This window comes from Parasteatoda tepidariorum, chromosome 5, assembly GCF_982258835.1.
Source record: "Parasteatoda tepidariorum strain Cologne lab strain chromosome 5, Ptep-v5.0, whole genome shotgun sequence".
NCBI classification, from domain to species: domain Eukaryota; kingdom Metazoa; phylum Arthropoda; class Arachnida; order Araneae; family Theridiidae; genus Parasteatoda; species Parasteatoda tepidariorum.
This window is the reverse complement of record NC_141759.1, coordinates 79855208-79876698: the sequence shown is the minus strand read 5'-3', so window position 1 is coordinate 79876698 and position 21491 is coordinate 79855208. Positions and strand designations below refer to the sequence as shown.

At 29.7% G+C, this 21491-nt stretch overlaps 1 protein-coding gene across 1 annotated transcript in view; it reads left to right on the top strand.

The window, feature by feature from the left end:
• The first annotated feature begins 13074 nt into the window (after positions 1–13074).
• The window catches only part of LOC107448544 (bile acid-sensitive ion channel-like), a 109607-nt gene continuing 101190 nt past the window's right edge, over positions 13075–21491 (top strand). Inside the window, exon 1 of the mRNA XM_087164387.1 lies at positions 13075–13343. The gene's annotated coding sequence lies outside the window, so the exon portion shown is untranslated. The remainder of the gene's footprint in view (positions 13344–21491) is intronic.

The window sequence follows — 21491 nt, the reverse complement described above, 5'->3', positions numbered from 1 at the left end:
CTTCTTCGTCTTTCCATTCTATTTTGGAGCAATCTTACAGAACCTTTATAAACTTCTTCATTTTCTTTAAAAAAAATGGGTACACTCTAAATTATCAGTTAATTATTAAATAGTACAGTGAACCGAGAGAAAAAAGATAAGCACCCTTAATAATTTACATTTAGAAGCTTTTTACATTCTCAAAACCAAGTAACTTTTCACGATCCCTGACACAGAAATCAATATATGTAGCTTCTACGTCTTTCCATTCTATTTTGGCGCAATCTGACAGAGCCTTTATAAACTTCTTCATTTTCTTTAAAAAAAATGGGTACGCTCTAAATTATCAGTTAATTATTAAATAGTACAGTGAACCGAGAGAAAAAAGATAAGCACCCTTAATAATTTACATTTAGAAGATTTTAACATTCTCAAAACCATGTAACTTTTCACGATCCCTGACACAGAAATCAATATATGTAGCTTCTACGTCTTTCCATTCTATTTTGGAGCAAACTGACAGAACCTTTATAAACTTCTGCATTTTCTTTAAAAAAAATGGGTACGCTCTAAATTATCAGTTAATTATTAAATAGTACAGTAAACCGAGAGAAAAAAGATAAGCAGCCTTAATAATTTACATTTAGAAGACATTTACATTCTCAAAACCTAGTAACTTTTCACGATCCATGACACAGAAATCAATATATGTAGCTTCTACGTCTTTCCATTCTATTTTGGAGCAATCTGACAGAACCTTTATAAACTTCTTCATTTTCTTTAAAAAAAATGGGTACGCTCTAAATTATCAGTTAATTATTAAATAGTACAGTGAACCGAGAGAAAAAAGATAAGCACCCTTAATAATTTACATTTAGAAGATTTTTACATTCTCAAAATCAAGTAACTTTTCACGATCCCTGACACAGAAATCAATATATGTAGCTTCTACGTCTTTCCATTCTATTTTGAAGCAATCTGACAGAGCCTTTATAAACTTCTTCATTTTCTTTAAAAAAAAATGGGTACGCTCTAAATTATCAGTTAATTATTAAATAGTACAGTGAACCGAGAGAAAAAAGATAAGCACCCTTAATAATTTACATTTAGAAGATTTTTGCTTTCTCAAAACCAAGTAACTTTTCACGATCCCTGACACAGAAATCAATATATGTAGCTTCTACGTCTTTCCATTCTATTTTGGAGCAATCTGACAGAACCTTTATAAACTTCTTCATTTACTTTAAAAAAAATGGGTACGCTCTAAATTATCAGTTAATTATTAAATAGTACAGTGAACCGAGAGAAAAAAGATAAGCACCCTTAATAATTTACATTTAGAAGATTTTTACATTCTCAAAACCAAGTAACTTTTCACGATCCCTGACACAGAAATCAATATATGTAGCTTCTACGTCTTTCAGTTCTATTTTGGAGCAATCTGACAGAACCTTTATAAACTTCTTCATTTTCTTTAAAAAAAATGGGTACGCTCTAAATTATCAGTTAATTATTAAATAGTACAGTGAACCGAGAGAAAAAAGATAAGCACCCTTAATAATTTACATTTAGAAGATTTTTACATTCTTAAAACCAAGTAACTTTTCACTATCCCTGACACAGAAATCAATATATGTAGCTTCTACGTCTTTCCATTCTATTTTGGAGCAATCTGACAGAACCTTTATAAACTTCTTCATTTTCTTTAAAAAAAATGGGTACGCTCTAAATTATCAGTTAATTATTAAATAGTACAGTGAACCGAGAGAAAAAAGATAAGCACCCTTAATAATTTACATTTAGAAGATTTTTACATTCTCAAAATCAAGTAACTTTTCACGATCCCTGACACAGAAATCAATATATGTAGCTTCTACGTCTTTCCATTCTATTTTGGAGCAATCTGACAGAGCCTTTATAAACTTCTTCATTTTCTTTAAAAAAAAATGGGTACGCTCTAAATTATCAGTTAATTATTAAATAGTACAGTGAACCGAGAGAAAAAAGATAAGCACCCTTAATAATTTACATTTAGAAGATTTTTGCTTTCTCAAAACCAAGTAACTTTTCACGATCCCTGACACAGAAATCAATATATGTAGCTTCTACGTCTTTCCATTCTATTTTGGAGCAATCTGACAGAACCTTTATAAACTTCTTCATTTTCTTTAAAAAAAATGGGTACGCTCTAAATTATCAGTTAATTATTAAATAGTACAGTGAACCGAGAGAAAAAAGATAAGCACCCTTAATAATTTACATTTAGAAGATTTTTACATTCTCAAAACCAAGTAACTTTTCACGATCCCTGACACAGAAATCAATATATGTAGCTTCTACGTCATTCAGTTCTATTTAGGAGCAATCTGACAGAACCTTTATAAACTTCTTCATTTTCTTTAAAAAAAATGGGTACGCTCTAAATTATCAGTTAATTATTAAATAGTACAGTGAACCGAGAGAAAAGAGATAAGCACCCTTAATAATTTACATTTAGAAGATTTTTACATTCTTAAAACCAAGTAACTTTTCACGATCCCTGACACAGAAATCAATATATGTAGCTTCTACGTCTTTCCATTCTATTTTGGAGCAATCTGACAGAACCTTTATAAACTTCTTCATTTTCTTTAAAAAAAAATGGGTACGCTCTAAATTATCAGTTAATTATTAAATAGTACAGTGAACCGAGAGAAAAAAGATAAGCACCCTTAATAATTTACATTTAGAAGGTTTTTACATTCTCAAAACCAAGTAACTTTTCACGATCCCTGACACAGAAATCTATATATGTAGCTTCTTCGTCTTTCCATTCTATTTTGGAGCAATCTTACAGAACCTTTATGAACTTCTTCATTTTCTTCAAAAAAAAATGTGTACACTCTAAATTATCAGTTAATTATTAAATAGTACAGTGAACCGAGAGAAAAAAGATAAGCACCCTTAATAATTTACATTTAGAAGATTTTTACATTCTCAAAACCAAGTAACTTTTCACGATCCCTGACACAGAAATCAATATATGTAGCTTCTACGTCTTTCCATTCTATTTTGGCGCAATCTGACAGAGCCTTTATAAACTTCTTCATTTTCTTTAAAAAAAAATGGGTACGCTCTAAATTATCAGTTAATTATTAAATAGTACAGTGAACCGAGAGAAAAAAGATAAGCACCCTTAATAATTTACATTTAGAAGATTTTTGCATTCTCCAAACCAAGTAACTTTTCACGATCCCTGACACAGAAATCAATATATGTAGCTTCTACGTCTTTCAGTTCTATTTTGGAGCAATCTGACAGAACCTACTTCTTCATTTTCTTTAAAAAAAATGGGTACGCTCTAAATTATCAGTTAATTATTAAATAGTACAGTGAACCGAGAGAAAAAAGATAAGCACCCTTAATAATTTACATTTAGAAGATTTTTACATTCTCAAAACCAAGTAACTTTTCACGATCCCTGACACAGAAATCAATATATGTAGCTTCTACGTCTTTCCATTCTATTTTGGAGCAATCTGACAGAACCTTTATAAACTTCTTCATTTTCTTTAAAAAAAATGGGTACGCTCTAAATTATCAGTTAATTATTAATTAGTACAGTGAACCGAGAGAAAAAAGATAAGCACCCTTAATAATTTACATTTAGAAGATTTTTACATTCTCAAAACCAAGTAACTTTTCACGATCCCTGACACAGAAATCTATATATGTAGCTTCTTCGTCTTTCCATTCTATTTTGGAGCAATCTTACAGAACCTTTATAAACTTCTTCATTTTCTTCAAAAAAAATGTGTACACTCTAAATTATCAGTTAATTATTAAATAGTACAGTGAACCGAGAGAAAAAAGATAAGCACCCTTAATAATTTACATTTAAAAGATTTTTACATTCTCAAAACCAAGTAACTTTTCACGATCCCTGACACAGAAATCAATATATGTAGCTTCTACGTCTTTCCATTCTATTTTGGCGCAATCTGACAGAGCCTTTGTAAACTTCTTCATTTTCTTTAAAAAAAAAATGGGTACGCTCTAAATTATCAGTTAATTATTAAATAGTACAGTGAACCGAGAGAAAAAAGATAAGCACCCTTAATAATTTACATTTAGAAGATTTTAACATTCTCAAAACCAAGTAACTTTTCACGATCCCTGACACAGAAATCAATATATGTAGCTTCTACGTCTTTCCATTCTATTTTGGAGCAATCTGACAGAACCTTTATAAACTTCTGCATTTTCTTTAAAAAAAAATGGGTACGCTCTAAATTATCAGTTACTTATTAAATAGTACAGTGAACCGAGAGAAAAAAGATTAGCACCCTTAATAATTTACATTTAGAAGACTTTTACATTCTCAAAACCTAGTAACTTTTCACGATCCATGACACAGAAATCAATATATGTAGCTTCTACGTCTTTCCATTCTATTTTGGAGCAATCTGACAGAACCTTTATAAACTTCTTCATTTTCTTTAAAAAAAATGGGTACGCTCTAAATTATCAGTTAATTATTAAATAGTACAGTGAACCGAGAGAAAAAAGATAAGCACCCTTAATAATTTACATTTAGAAGATTTTTACATTCTCAAAACCAAGTAACTTTTCACGATCCCTGACACAGAAATCAATATATGTAGTTTCTACGTCTTTCCATTCTATTTTGGCGCAATCTGACAGAGCCTTTATAAACTTCTTCATTTTCTTTAAAAAAAATGGGTACGCTCTAAATTATCAGTTAATTATTAAATAGTACAGTGAACCGAGAGAAAAAAGATAAGCACCCTTAATAATTTACATTTAGAAGATTTTTACATTCTCAAAACCAAGTAACTTTTCACGATCCCCGACACAGAAATCAATATATGTAGCTTCTTCGTCTTTCCATTCTAATTTGGAGCAATCTGACAGAACCTTTATAAACTTCTTCACTTTCTTTAAAAAAAATGGGTACGCTCTAAATTATCAGTTAATTATTAAATAGTACAGTGAACCGAGAGAAAAAAGATAAGCACCCTTAATAATTTACATTTAGAAGATTTTTACATTCTCAAAACCAAGTAACTTTTCACGATCCCTGACACAGAAATCAATATATGTAGCTTCTACGTCTTTCCATTCTATTTTGGAGCAATCTGACAGAGACTTCATAAACTTCTTCATTTTCTTTAAAAAGAAATGGGTACGCTCTAAATTATCAGTTAATTATTAAATAGTACAGTGAACCGAGAGAAAAAAGATAAGCACCCTTAATAATTTACAAGTTAGAAAATTTTTACATTCTCTAAACCAAGTAACTTTTCACGATCCATGACACAGAAATCAATATATGTAGCTTCTACGTCTGGCCATTCAATTTTGGCGCAATCTGACAGAGCCTTTATAAACTTCTTCATTTTCTTTTTAAAAAAAAATGGGTACGCTCTAAATTATCAGTTAATTATTAAATAGTACGGTGAACCGAGAGAAAAAAGATAAGCACCCTTAATAATTTACATTTTAGAAGTTTTTTACATTCTCAAAACCACTAGTAACTTTGAGATAGATTATATTAAGATTGTTTTATTGGTAATCAATTAGTGTTAATTAAATTATGAAATTAGGCAAAAGAATTATTTTTATAAATAAACATTATATATGGAAATATGGTCCCATGGAAATATGGAAATATGGTTTTGAAAATATGGTCCCATTAGTTTGGTTTGTAAAGTGCATGTAAATGTTGTGAATACTACTTGTTAATTTGACGTTTTACGTAATTTTACGCTTTCTCCTTATATCGGGAACTTAAGCGAGTCAAAACATATTTGCTCAAAATTATAAGAACTTCTTTCCAAATGAAATAACTTATATTTTTTCCCCTTAAAAACCACTTTGTTAATTTTTTATTGTTTTATTATTTTCCATAGGAGTAGCAAAAAAAATTTTAATAGACGTTTTTAGAAATTTTAATTCTACTTTAATTTCAATTCTACTTATTCATACGTAATTTTAAATCACAAAAAGCAAAGTTTTAGTCAAAGATACAACAAAATTGGTCGCGTAGGTTTTAAGTTATAAACTTAAAAAAACAATTTATTTTTGGATTTTTATATTTCTGAACAAATCACAGTTTTAGTTCTAATTTTGAATCTGCCAAATTTTGAAAAATTTGTATGCCTTGTAATTCAGATTTTCCTTGACAAATTTTATCTTTATGCAAAAAGACATATTACAACGTTCCAAAGCATTTATTAGCTTAAATGTTTTAGAGATAGAGCAAAATAGGAAAGAATTTTGAACATTGTCTTTACTACATTATGGTGAGCTAATTTATCAGTTTGCAACTCTTCAAAATACTATAGTAAATAAAATTTCATCATTACATCAAAAATAATTCCATTTCTTCCCTTTTTTTTAATTCTGCATATTGCGCAAAAGATAAATGAATCACCCTGAATAAATTTTGACCTAATTATCAGATCTTCAGGTACGATTGATCAGGCGAAATAATTCGAAGGGGTCATCTCAAAAAATTTTGAATAGTTAGAACAGACGATATTTTTAGTTACCAAATCAGATACAAAACCGGAATCTTGTTCCTCAAAACATGGGGTATCCACTAACTGGGAAATGTTGTGAGTATCGTTTAGTCGGAAAAGTGACCAAAGCTTTGGCCCTTCAATGATAATTTTACTATTTGCGTATTTCCACGTATCTCGAGAATATTTTAAGTGAATAAAAAAAATTTTGAACACAATTATGGAATTCATTTCTTTCCATTCAAAAAATTATTTTTTATAATTATATTTATATTTACTATTTTATATAATAATCATTGAAACATAATTGAATTCATAAAATTGTTTAATTCATTTTGAAGAAAGTTTTTAAGAAGTTTAATTTTAAATTTCTCAGAAACTATTCAACTGATTTCGTGAAAATGTTCGATTTTGGAGGATAAATATCTTTTTTATCAGCTTAAAATTCGTATACCTCACAGTTTAAAACTTTTTGAGCGTTATTAAATGAAGTAATAAAAAATGAAAAATATTTACTAAAAAATTTATTTTGCACTGAATTATCTTTGAATGACGAAATTTTGTTATTGTTTGTAGCAATTTTTTGAGTCTCCTAAAAAATCAAGGAGATATGGCGAAGGTATAAGAATAAATTAATTAAAAAGTCTGAGGCGAAAGTCTAAGAATAAATAAATTAAATATAAGAATAAAATAAACGTGAATAAAGAATAAACGAAAGTACATAAATTGAGATGGAATACTTTCAGTTCCATAAACGAGGATCTTCCTCATTGTATAATGCCTTTCTCAGTGTTTAGATTCTGACGAAGTTTCTTGTTTATAGAACTGAAACTATTATATGTCAATTCATGTATTTTCATTTGTGCTTCCAGGTGATTTTTACGTTAGTCTACATAGCCTAAAGCATCACCCTTCCCTTCGTCATATAAATATAAAGGGTCAAAACTTTATACAGAGCTATCGACCGAACTAGTGTTACCACATTTCCCAGATTGCATCTATCCCCTATCTAGGAACTCGAATCAATGAAAAAAAGGAATGCTTATTCTGAAAAAGGACATTTATATGTCTGATTTTGTTACTTAAAATATCTTCTGCACTAATTAATTAGCATATTTGAGGTCACACCCTCGAGCCATTTAGAATGATTTCTAATGCACGAAGATCCAATTGTTAAATCAAAAGTTATGCAGGGTGGTTTTTTTCTTTTCTTTCCCATGCGCACTGTATACTCAAGAGTTTTCCAATGCAACACTTTGTTTTTGCACTTTTTTTTACCGTGATAACTCAGACCTGTCACAGTCATGTAATATTAAAGTCGTAAATGGTAAAAGCAAAAATAGTCACAAATGTCATCGTTCTAAATTACTCCAAAGAGATCATAATGTTATTTTGACGTCACCGTATCGTGACATATGAGAGTCTCATTGACTACTTATTGTGACTTTTGCCAACTGGAAGTCACAAGCATACTTTATTGGGACTAAAGTGACTGAGAAACAATTTTGCAACTTCGTTGTAACTTTGATCCCTTAAAAATCGTAAGGAAAGCATTTCACGACCTGTTTAAATATAGATATTTTCTTTCGACTTTTCTCATTCTGTTTTTATACTCAGTTTTTAGCTAATTTATTTAATTGATTTCACGCTACTCGTGTTACTAAAGTATCATCAGTAATTTAAAATTCGTGTAAGCTGTTTTTTGGGAAAGTATAAAAATTAATTATATGAATCAAATAAAGTCACAAATGGTCACAACAGCATACACTCACGGATGTGACCCGTTTAAATAGTTCTGATTACCTCTCTATATGACTACGAAAAAAAAACATTTTTTTTCCGTACAAATTCTCTATTTTCTAACATTCACAGTCTCACGAATAAAGCTATCAAATGTGAATACAGCCCTTATTCAAATTAAGGAACAATATTTAAAGAAATTTATTTCATTATTTTTAAGAATATTGCTATTTTGAAGAAATAATTTGAATGCAATTTCCTTCCGTTTCGAAGATAGATGAATAAGTTCATATTTTCTTTAAGAATCACGTTTAAAATTTCAAGTTTTTAGCAAATTTTATTGTAACAATCTTGATAAAATTTGTCTCATTTAAAAATATTATTGCTGAGGCAGGACCGGATTTAATGGGGGTTACTGGGGTTGCTACCCCAGGATAGAACTAGCTCGCCATGCGAAATTTAAAAAACGGGGGCAGTAAAATATACAAATAAATGAAATAAATTTTATAAGAACCCTTTACTGCAATTTCCATTGCGACATAAAAATAAGAGAAAAAGAAAAATGAAAAAAAAACTATATACAATACAACGTTTAAGTAAGTCTTGCCCAAGCGGAAGTTAAGCCTCCAACATTCAAGGCTGCTTAGATCGCCATTTTTTTTGTTTTGACGTCAAGATAGGAAGTTCTTCATAAGTGATTTGCCGACAATTTCAATGTTTTGCGTTTGTGCAACAAACCTTCGATTATTTTCACCTTCCTTTGTACAGTTTCAACGATGCCAAAGATCTACACTGAGATGTAGAAAGTATATATATCAAGGCTTGAAGTCTAAAAAAAGTTACTTTGTCCTTTTTTGTTAACGTCACCTAGATGTCAACATGATACCACAATGAGACCTTTATTTGTCGCAGGAATTTCATCTTGCGTCAAAAACGGGAAATATTCACGTCTCAACAGGATGCTGGTGTGAAAACTGTGACATATTCGAGTTTCAGCAGGATCACCATGTGATAGATTCTTGTCTGAACATGTTCCTTGTGCGAGACAAAACTGTGGCACATCCCTGTCTCATACCTGTCACTGAGACTGTAGCATTTTTTTTTTTTTTTTTGCAATCTGATAACTGTGCTACCTGAGTATGAGCTATGAATTTAGATTTTGTAGTTGTAAAATATAATGTTTGCATTGATATGAGTTAAAAATTTTTAAATACGTCAACAAGTTAGAATTTATCAAAGGGACCTCAAAATATTAAGATCAAAGCGATAAAAAATTATCTTATCTATTTCTCCAAATTTGTTTTTATACTCAAGCAACTTTAAAAAATTAATCTTACTTCCTCTGGTACCAGCTTTAAGCATGCATCAAACTCATCACGTGCGGCTTTATCTGCAATTAAATTATTTTCAGTTAATGAAAAAATAGTCATTTTTGAAAATAAACAACTTTCTGATATTCAATATTATATAGCATCAGCGGGTGACCGAGCTCCGCTCGGAGAAAACAGGTATCGAAGCTAACTCGAAGATTTAAATTTTCAATTGTGATTTATCAAAACAATACATCCCATAAGAAAATTTGTGAAACCATTGGTGAAAAGATAACCGGTTTAAGTGCACCATTGTAAACTATCTATCGGTCTATATCTATAAATTATCATCGGGTCTTGGATATTCAAAGCGTGCATATTGGTCGAAGATGTGAAAGATGCTGCTTCAGATGGTTCCGACATGTTCAATTGGTCATTGTTCACAACGAATTCATAAATTTGCTTCCGTTCATCCTCTTCTTGAAAATTCTTGTTCAGGAAAAGGCGTCGATGAGAAAGGTATTGTCGAGCATAAAAGACGATGTAAACTCCGCAGGAAGACGCGTCATCTTGGTTGTTGTAAGCTTTGCGAGGTTTCACGATGCATCCTTTCAGCTTTTCATTCATAACAGCGGTATTCAAAACGTGTCGCAGTATTTTTCTCAAAACAGCATCGATGGGCAGCGGGTTGTCGACTGGATCGCAGACTAATAGTTGACGTTCTCCATTGCTTCGTAAATTCCCAGCATCCAGTGCTCGTCTCTATCCATTTGAGCTCTCTTGTGAATGGGAATGACTAGCACGTCGAATCCTTGTTAAACGCCGTATAGATAGTTGGAAGCCTTTTTCTGGTCGCTGATATCGTTGAGAAGAGCCATTCCTTCATAAGCGCCATCCGCTGTTGTAACGTAGAAGCGTGCGACAAATTCAGGGTGAAGTACGGCAACTTTGACGGTCGGGTAAGCTTGTTCGGCGTAATGGAGAAGCATTCTGACAATGACGGTATCTTCTAGTTGTCCATTTGCGGGTAGAATTGAGTTGATTGCTTGTTGTTCCAAAATTCCGGCTCCTTGAAGAATTTCATGTAGAGGTGCGTTCTGCATGTTGAAAATGTTGCTTGAAATCTGATGAATGTTGAAATGTCGGACTTTGTTGACGGTGATTTTAACACAAAAGTTAAACTTCTCTCCACTTTGATAAATGTAAACTAATGCGAACCTTACAATTAAATTATTAATTCCTTCGTATATTATTGGTTTAAGTTGTCGAAAATTAATATTTCAATTGTAAGGTTCGCTTTAGCATACATTTATAAGAGTGGAGAAAAGTATCTATAGCCATTATGGCGAACTAATAAAGTTTGAAAATATCCTATCTGTAACTCCGAACTGCTAAACCGTAGCGCTTCAAAACCGGCGCCAATCGATTCCTCGTGGCCAAAAACCCCAGCCCCCCAAGTTTACCGAAGTTTATTAATTCTAGGGCGATTTTCGACTTGGCAACCATTCCTCGTATTATAGTATAAGATAAAAAAAAAGACTTACAAAAGATTAAGATATCCGTTGCTAAAATTAATATTTAAATAAGAGTTTGGTTCTTAGGTTAGGCTTATTAGCAACAAATTAAGGTGATAACTAAAGTTTAGCTGAAGTTCAGGTGACTTGGATAAACTTTTGGCAGTTACAGAACTGTAATGGCTAAATAATTTTTTATTTATTTACTTTTGTTACTTCGTAACCGAGGAAATTTCACTAGAATCAGAATGATCAGAACTGAAGTATAATCAGAACAATCAGAATAAGTAGAATCAGAAAGGAAATTCTTTCGAGGATGGTTGGTGAGTAAATAGAATATTACTTTTATTTTCGTTAGAAGTGGACACGAGTAAATTAAAAAAAGTCCGAATACTGTTACTGTAGTTCTTTACATTTTTAAATTCAGTAATATATTTTTCTTCATTTTTGGGGGAAAAGAGTAAAAATAACATTAATATAATGTCAAAAAAATCTTCAGTTTTAAATCCTAATTTTTTTTTCTCGAAAAAGTTCAAACAAAAATAGTTAGTCTTTCTTATTTAAATTTTTTTTAATTCCTATGAATATAATAAAAAAAATTATCTAACTACATCATAATTACATACGTTTCTACGAAGCCCTTTTTATACACATGTAAACATAATGTATGCAGGAGAAAGTATAGTAAAACCGGGTAAATGAAATTCGAATTTCTGCTGGAGCTAAACAGCTCGACCTAAAAAAATGTGAAATTTAATTAAGATATCCATTGTTTAGTTGTGTACAATATATCATTCTTAAAAAGTCATATATGTATTACTTTTTTTATCAATGAGTTTTTTTCTAGAAAAAGCAGAATCACCCTATCTAACACTTCAAGTGGGGTTGAAATAGGATGCATGAGAATTAACTTCTAGAGAAACCTCTTTGAGAAATTTAGGTGTGCTAGAATTTCTGTGAAAATGTAACATACATTTTAATTTTTTACGACAATTCAAAAATATTATGGATGTAATTTAATGTTATGTAGTTATCGTCTTCCGCTGACCTGAATCTTTCGTGTGTCAAGGGAAGATACACATCAAGGGGGGGGGGGGCAAGACTAAGACTAGTAGTAACCGACCTATCCCGAAGGAGTTTGCGGATAAGGGTTTCGCCTGTTGTCACGTGAACTAAACACTACAAAGCTACCGAAAAGTACAATCAAAACTAAAAAGATTGATACACACAGGAAAGATCTCAAAATCGAAAAGATGATAAAAATAAAACAGAGTAAAAATTAAAGGTGCTTAAAACATCTAAGTGAATAAAATTAACCAACAATAAAAGTGTCAAAAGTACAGGTAAAAACATATAAAAAGAAAGGTCAGGTAAAACATCAAATGGTAAAAATATGAAAAATCTTATTAAATACAAATAAGACCAAAATAAGATTAACAGAATAATTAAAATAGTCGACTGAAAGTCCAAGTGTCCCCCTTTTAAGGCTAAGTGCCTCTAACATTAAAAATGTTCTAAGGTAAATCTAAGTTTCTCTAAAAAGGATAAACACTCAAAGATGACACCAGGTAAGACAGAGGGTGCTGAAGTTCACCAAGATCAAGATTTTATTGGGCAAAACTATGGTAAAACTAAGGTTCATGGGGCAAGACTAAGGTAAACCCGGTCTTACGCTGACCGCAGAGGCTACCGAAACGAAACAGAATAACTAATGGACGAAATCCTCATTATTTAATCGGGTCTGAATAATCTGAACTAAAAATAATTTTTCTATGTGTAATAAAAAAACAATAAATATCCACACGGACACCATGAATATATCAATAAAGTCACGCAAAAATATAGTAGCTCTCTTTCTTGTCTAGTGAATTTCTCGTCTAGTATTCTAAACAATCAAGTTATCCGGTTTAACTCTAAAAATAAGAACTCTCCAGACGTTCCTCCGGACCCGTGGCGGTGACTATGGTAACGAGGTATGACTATTTCAAGTTGGGCTGCGGGGTCACTGTTTTGGAGTGATTTCGGCTCGGGTCGGTGAGCGAAAGAGAATCTCTTTCTTCGGCCTATTGCAGGGGTGGCCAACCTGCAGCTCGCGAGTCACATGCGGCTCTTTGAAGGATTATTTGTGGCTCTCGATAAATGTACCCGAGTTCCTTTTTCATTTTGGTGCTATTATATTTAAATAAAATTATTATCATTCCGTATGTGTTCCAAAATGTCTTTTAAATTACTGAGAACAAATATGAAAGACTAAGTGCAACGTTGTTCAAGTCAAGGTGAGTTTTCCATTTCTAATATAATTATGACGTAAAAAGCATCTGGAGAATTAGAATTAATAGAGATGCAAGAAGATCAAGCTCTACAATGAAAATATAAGTCGACGTAGATTACTGAATTTTGGAAATTTGTACCAGAATCGAAGTATCCTGAATTAAAAAAAGGCTACCTGTCAAATTATTTCAATATTCGGAACAACGTACTTATGTGAATCAGCTCTTAGCTTAGACAAACTATTGCTTGTCGTCGTACCCCTCCTCTAACTTTAACTTAATCAACTTCATTAAGTATATATATATATATATACATATATATATATATATATATATATATATATATATATATATATATATATATATATATATATATATATATATATATATATATATATATATATATATATATATATATATATATATATATATATATATATATACCAACTTTTCTTAAAAGTGACGGTTATCTCTCTAATGTTTGCGATAACTGCTACCTAGATTTCGACTTTTTCACTTATATCAACGAAATGTTATTTTAAAATTGATCAACTATCCCTGGAAATTTTTCATATCTAAAAGGCATTTTACTTTTAAATCTGAAGTAATTATTTTTTTTTTAACGAAACAAATTATTTTTATTGTTTTTTTTTTCATTTTTCATTGAAAGTGCTGATAGTATCTCAAATATGATATTGTTTTATAGTCCTTTAATTTAACATTAACGGGAAATTGCACAACATGTTCCGAAAAACTCGTGAAACAAACGAAATGACACTTCAGATGAAATGCGAATATTTTTGAAAATTTAATAATGGATAATCTTTTTAAAACATTTATTCACTAAATAACGTTGATTAAAATGTTTTTTTTTAGATAAAAGTTCATATTATTTTGCAATTTTCTCCTTAAATTCATTTAAAAATCGTTTTTTTTTTCGTACTAGATTACTTGTAGTTTACTATTTAACTTGTTTAAATTTTTACTTGTTACTTTGCAAAGCAGCATTCCAAGCTATGTTGAAATGTATAATCAAACAAAGCATATTTTTAAGCATAATATTACAAGTTATTATTAAAAAGTGGAATACTTATAAGCTAATGATCTTTAAACCGATCAAATAGAGAACATAAGAGTTAAGCACAAAAAATATATATTTTCTAAGAAGTCGATAGAATAAAGTAGTTTTTCTTTATTTTATAACCGTTGTTGAACAGCCAACCTTATTTTGGGTTTACGACAACTAATGTTAAACTCCGTAGTCTTGTAATATTGAATTCAATCCGGAAGACAAGGGAACTCCTGGATCAAGTAATGGGAGAAATTTGTCTTCACGGAGAACTTTTTGTTTAACGGACACGAACAGTTATTTCATGGAATAACTAGGTATTCCATGAAATAACTGCATTATATACTTTAACGGTAACGTATATACTTCTTAATGAATAGTTACTTAGGAAAATAGTATTTTTTTCCTGCTAATTCCTTATACTGAACAACAGCAATAATTACCGTTTTTGATTAAATACAACTATAATTAAAGGCGCAATAATAATTGGGTTTGAGATTTAAACACAAAAAAATTCTCACCCTTTGTTCCGCATTTAATCCATCTTTGACAAGGTTGAAAGTGATCTCCCTCCCCCATGTCGTTTGAACTGGAAGGCATCTTAAAACCATTTACTTTAGTCAAAAGAACAATAGTTAATATTAAATTAATTAGCATCTTAACAACAATCATTATTTGCTGCCTTATTTTAATATCGATACTCAGCTATCAGAACTCAAGTCAACTGAATCGGCTTTAAATATGTAAAAATTAGCTGTTTAAACAATAAAACGTGATCAGAATACATTGTGGATTGAATAGGTAGGTTTTGTTAAAAACAATAGAATATTCGTTTCATGAGGAGCTCTATTTCCCTATTCTTTGTTTTGAACTTCTGCAAAGAAAAATCTGGAAAAAGAAAAATATTACTATTGAGATATCTTTTTGATCAAAATAAAGTGTATTATAATTTGATTTGATGTTACAAGTTTTATTACAGGTAAAAAAATATTTTTTATTTTATTTCACATTTTTTAGAATTAATAACAATACACACGTTCATTTTCAATCTTTTTTCTACGGAAACAGCATTGTTCTAACTGCATTGTAAAAAATATTTTCCATTGCGGTTTTTATCCTGCTTTCCTTCCTGTTAAACGATTAGTTTGTTATGCTTTTATTACATTTAATATTTTTTTTTTGTTTTTAAAAAAATAATTCTGCAAAGGAAAGAAAACTATAATTCTATAAAACATGAATATATTTGTTGCGTTTCGCTCGTTTCTGTTTGTTTGCGAAAAAAATATTATTTGAATTCACTTAAGTGGCAAATAACAGGTAGAACCAAATTCCTCATTCTCGATTTATAAATTTATAAATTTTCCGATAATTTTTCACAATATTTTACTGCGGTAAAACATCAGCTTTCATTCCGGCAGTGTCTGGGATTTCAAGCTCCCCTGTTACGGCAGTTTTCAGAAGGAAGGTTTTTCTTTCACTTGAACTCGACCACACTTCCCACCCAGTGAGATATAGTAAAGGGGGTGTAAGCGATTCTCCTTTCTCTTCATTCAAACTCAGACTAGTGGAAAAAGAATGCACGCAACAACAAATTGTTGGATAATTTAAAAACACCCCATTTACCAAAACGTTAGTTCAGCCCTTTTTTGGCGACGATAACTAAACCTTGTAAAAGTTTCTTTCCTTCTTGTTTTCTGTCCTCTTTTTAGATCTTTTAAAAAAAAAATTTTTTTTTACTCAATTTTTTTTACAAAATCATCAAATGTTAAAAGTTAAGATTAAGATAAATTGCTCTTTAATAATTTTTTATTAAATAGCATAATTATAATATATTTCATGAATAATTAATTTAGCTGGAAGTAATATATATATATATATAGTTTGGAAGTGAGCCGCCGTGTTTGGAAGATTTTATCTTTAACTCAAAAAAAGACAAGGGTGTTTCATGCTTTATTTCATAACCATAAGTTATTAAAATGCTAAATATAATATTCTTCACTTATTTTTAACTAGAAATGAAAATATCTTTAATAAAAGTTTTGCATCAAATCAAAGGGTTAAGAAATTTTGACCATAATTTTAGAGATTATTATTTTTTTTTTAAATTGCACTTCCTTAGATTATGTTGGCTGGCACATTTATACTTCGAAGTTAAAAGAATTTTCGAATGAAGTAATGGAATATTAAAATGATTATTGAGCCAAATTGTCTCAGAGTAAACAAATTTTATACTATTTGAGTAATTACACTTTTTGATCGCGTAATTAGATTCAGAGAGAGTAATGGAAAGGCATAATAGTTAAAGGCATAAAGTTTCAACCTTTCTCTTTACTGATCTATGAAGGCCATATATTCCAACTTATCTTTACCTTTCTGACAACAATATTTTGGAAAATATTTATTTTTATTCTGAGGAATCACCTATGCAATGAATTTTGCATAGAAATCAATTGTTATATGAAATAATATGCTAATATGCATATTCTATGTTGGCTTCTTAAGACAAAAATATGATTTCTTTTGATTAAATAGAATCATCATATTTAGAGCAACATTTTATTGCACAGCATCTTATGTTGTTAAGTAAATTAGTAACAAAACTGAATAATATCAAGACCTGCGTTTTCATCTATAGGAACTAAGCCTTTACATAGCGTTTTCGCCATTTTGTAGGCAAAAACATTCGGATAGCGTCATCGCCTTCCTTAACTTTAAACTAAATTATAACAAAAACTATTTCCGCATCTGGTGGTCACAAGTTATCACATTTTACTTGAGGGATTTTATTTGAATGTATTGTTGTAGATATATGGTTAGTTTATGGTTGAAGAATCAGAAAGATGGGTTAGTTTCTTTAGTATCTTCTTATATATTATTTTTTCAGTGAAAGGAAATCTGTGAAAAAATAGAATGCTATCATCTTAGCTAATTTGCTTATAATTATCAGGCATAATTTACTTTTAACCGTATAAGTCTAATATTAAGCAATTTGTTAGCATTAATATTTAATTGTGTAGAATTACAGAGCTGTTAGTATTCTTTAAATTCAGTTTTTAATAAAAATGAATGAATATTTTTTTGTAATTTGAAAGTATATTATTTAGTTAAAGCTTTTAAATACAAGTTTAGTTACAGATTCTTCTTTTCCCCCTCCAATAACCACTTTTGACATCGAATCGGAATTTGTTTCATCTAGGGCACGAAAGTTCAACAATAAATTAAAGAATGTGGTTAAATGAAGCCCAACTGCTATTTTTCTAAGAAAATGTGTCTTGCTGGTTGCAATCCTTTTCAGCAAAAATGGTCAAAGAAAAATAAATTGTAGCTTTTACTATCTAATGTCAAGAAGTGTTCTGTATAGTATATCATTCATTATATTCTCAGTTACGCAGCAGGTATTCGGCTAATTCGACAATCATTCATAACAGACATCGGGAATACATTCCCTTTTGTATGACGATCGGCACCACTATTCTATGATCATGGTTTACCGGCCTCTTCCGGAAAAAAAGGGGGGGGGGAAAGGAAACTGCCTGTCTTCTTACGACATCTATTTTTAGAAACATTTCGCCCTAGATAATTTTAATAGAAAAATAAATAATTACTGCCATATTTTTGCAAATGTTACTAATTAATCTGTTTAATTATCATTTTCTTATTTATTTCTTACGTTAGAATGCTTTAATAAGTCGCTTAGGTGCTAAGCATTGTTTATTGCTGCGAAAACAAAAGTTTATATAAAAAGAAATAAAGTTTTTAAATTTTCTCTATAGAAAAAACACAAGAGCTATAAAGAAATTAATAGAATTATTAAAGATACTATCTTATTAATTTTAATATTTTGGAAGGCTTCTCCTAAATTATAAAAGCATTTTTTATTACTCTCAGTTGCTTAAAAAAATAATAAATGAATAAAGTAAAGAGCAGGAAGCAGGGGAGTGATAATATCAATTCCGTTATATATATTAGAATTTCAGATTAAACCTTCTGATACTTAAATTTTTTTAAAAGTAAAATGTTTCATTTATCTTCTTTTTTTTCCATATTGACGTGAATAGTTTTAATAGATATAAATAGTATGTTGCACAGTTAGTAGCATTAAAATAACTTAAATCTTGAAAAAATTATTAAAATAATAATAATAATTTCATCACACTGAATAATTTTTTTTAAAATTTAATTAATGAGATAAAAGCATTTCTAATTTCTTACAACAAAAGAAGTAGAGATACATGCAATGTCAGAAAAATCAGTACAAGATTAAATTTGCTACAACCGCAAGGAGACATCAAGTTAAGCCATATTTTCTATTCAACTTTAGCCAAAGTATTGAGCGATTCAAAATTGGATTCAAATTTGATTGACGCGAAATCAAATTCATTTATATGCTGCAAAAAAAACTATAAATTTCTTTATAGATATGTATCTCTTTTTAGTCGTAGACTTACTTTGAATAATTATTGCTTAATTATTTGAAAGGAGTGTACCATTGTTTTTTTTTCCGTAATAAAATTTAAAGCATAATATTTACTTCACTCACTATTTGATTATAAATGATTTTATTATACTCGATAAAATTGTTTCAATGCAGACATGTTTGTATATAGTAATATTTTTTTTAATATTTTGCTATATTGGAGACAATAATTACACAGAAATCATACGTTTTGGGGCAAAAAAGAAATAGAGCACAAATCGTTAGTTCAAGTACTTTAGAATTCTCGAACAAAACTTGCTACTGCAGAAGTTTTTATTTTATAGTTTGGTAATTCCAGGCGAAAATTGTTTAATATTTGAAAGCGTAGTTAGTGATTCTAATCAATGACATAGCAAGGTTTTTGATTTTCATACACAGTTAAGTAGCGTCTTAGGCTTTTGTACAAATTATGGATTTCTTATGGCGGCAAAGCTTTTCATGATCATTATATACAAGTTCAAGTAACTTCAGTTGAGAACAAAAAATAATGCACTGAACTCAGCAACCACAAAAAGTGATTGGTAGAAAAAACTGGAAGACACTCGCAGTGGCGTATCTAGGGTATGGCAGGCGTGGCAAGGCAAGAGCCACGGGCGCATTATTTGGAAAAGGCGCAAAATCAATCAACACCAACGTTTCTTTCTTTTTTACAATTTTTCAAAATATTTTTATATTTTGTTTGTTTTAAGTAAAAATAAAATTAAAAAAAGAATAAAACATTGAAAAGAATCATTTAGAAAACTCTCCAGAATGCAGAATAAAAACTTCCAATGGTCCTTTCTCCAGTACCACAAGCAAAAAGACAAGATGAATAGAACACCTGCAGGCAAAGAATAGCCCTTTGGTGGTGACAGAGGGCAGAGAAATGTGAAAACCACGGGGTGTCCCTGTCCAGTTTAGCCCAATTATCATACCCTAAAATGCTTGTAGGTCTTAAATTTTATCAGGGGTGAAAATCACTTTGAAAAGCGGCTTTCGAATTTATTGATTATACAAATAGAACCCTTGCTGTAAATTGGTGTAAATCCTTCCAAAAAGGGAGGTTTTGCCACACATGGTGGGAATCACTGTCACATAGCATTTAAATACTAAAAATAGGAGGGGCCTCTGCCTTGTTTAAACCAATGGTAAGACTTAACAATGAATACACCCCATCTCAACTATTCTTTTTTTATGAAAAAAAAAGACAGTCATAAGTGTAATTTAAAAAAAAGTATTACAAGGATTTTCTTATAATCAAGGATTAAATTGTAAGTAATCATTTCTTATTTATTCAAATCATTGTATTGCATCATGCTCACTTTATTAGTTCGCGTTATATTTTGTAGCGATCGATATATTTTCTAGCAATGCCAACTGCTCCACTTTCTTTAAAATATTTTATTGAGTGATAGTTAAAAACGAAACCTTGCAGGATTTAAGATAATTCTGGTAAAATTTATAATTCTCACCTGGAACAAAATTATGTTTCACATGATTTTTTTCAGTTATTTATTATTTATACGTAGAGGGAGAAAATGGTTTTACATTAAATAAGCAAAGAATCATACAATAAATATAACTTTTGCACTCCATAAAAAATATTTTTCTACACGGAGCAGAGCAAGTTTGCATCTCTGTATATGTAGATTGAGAGGGGCGTTTACTACATTATAATATTTTGTTTTTGTATATAATTTTTTTATAAAAAAAAAAAAATTAATATGCACAATGATATTTTGATAACAAAAAGTGAATTTTGTGTAATTAAATGCTGGTTATTGTATTATTATTATTAAAAACAATGCCTTAATGGGAAAAAAAAACGAATGTTAAAATTTGAAATGTTGGAAACATAATTTTATCAGTTTCCTGAAAAATTACTGCAATAGGTAAATATTTTTCTGTAAATTACGTAGCATTGGCTCAGTTAAGAGTGCCAACTACCGAGAAATAGATTTCTTTTCATTCATTAAAAGATAGATTTTAGGTTTAAACACTCATAAAAGTTCAATTTATTTATTTTTAATTAATTAATTAATTTTTTAATGTATTTATTTATTGAATGAATAGATTAAGGAACGTACCGGTTAATTGTTCAAACTGATTTTTTTTTGCTTTTAAGTCACAGAAATATTATTCACACACAATTTTAATTTTAAATTAATAACTTAAGCTCAAGCTTAAATAATCCTTTTGTTTACAAATTGAGAAAAAGAAAAGAGTTGTGTAATTTATCAAAACCTTACTTAGTATTTCTTTAATTTCATTAATTTCTTTTACCTGCTATAGACCTATTTTGGTAGTTATAAATTATACTTGAAAAAACTGTTTTTAAAAGGGTTCATATAAAGTGACCTTTATTTATATATTTGTCCATTACAATTAAAATAAAATATAAACAAAATATCAGTGAAGCTATGATATGTATTTTATAACTATCTATTAAAGCAGCACAATAACAACAATAATTATTTTCATTAATTAATTCCCTTTATTTTAAGAAAATAAGTAAAAAATAATAATAAACATCTTATAGAAAAATTCGATCTTGTTTATTTATGAAACATATGCATTTTTATAAAAATTCAAAAAACCCTCTCTCCTCAAAATATTCAAAAGATATTAT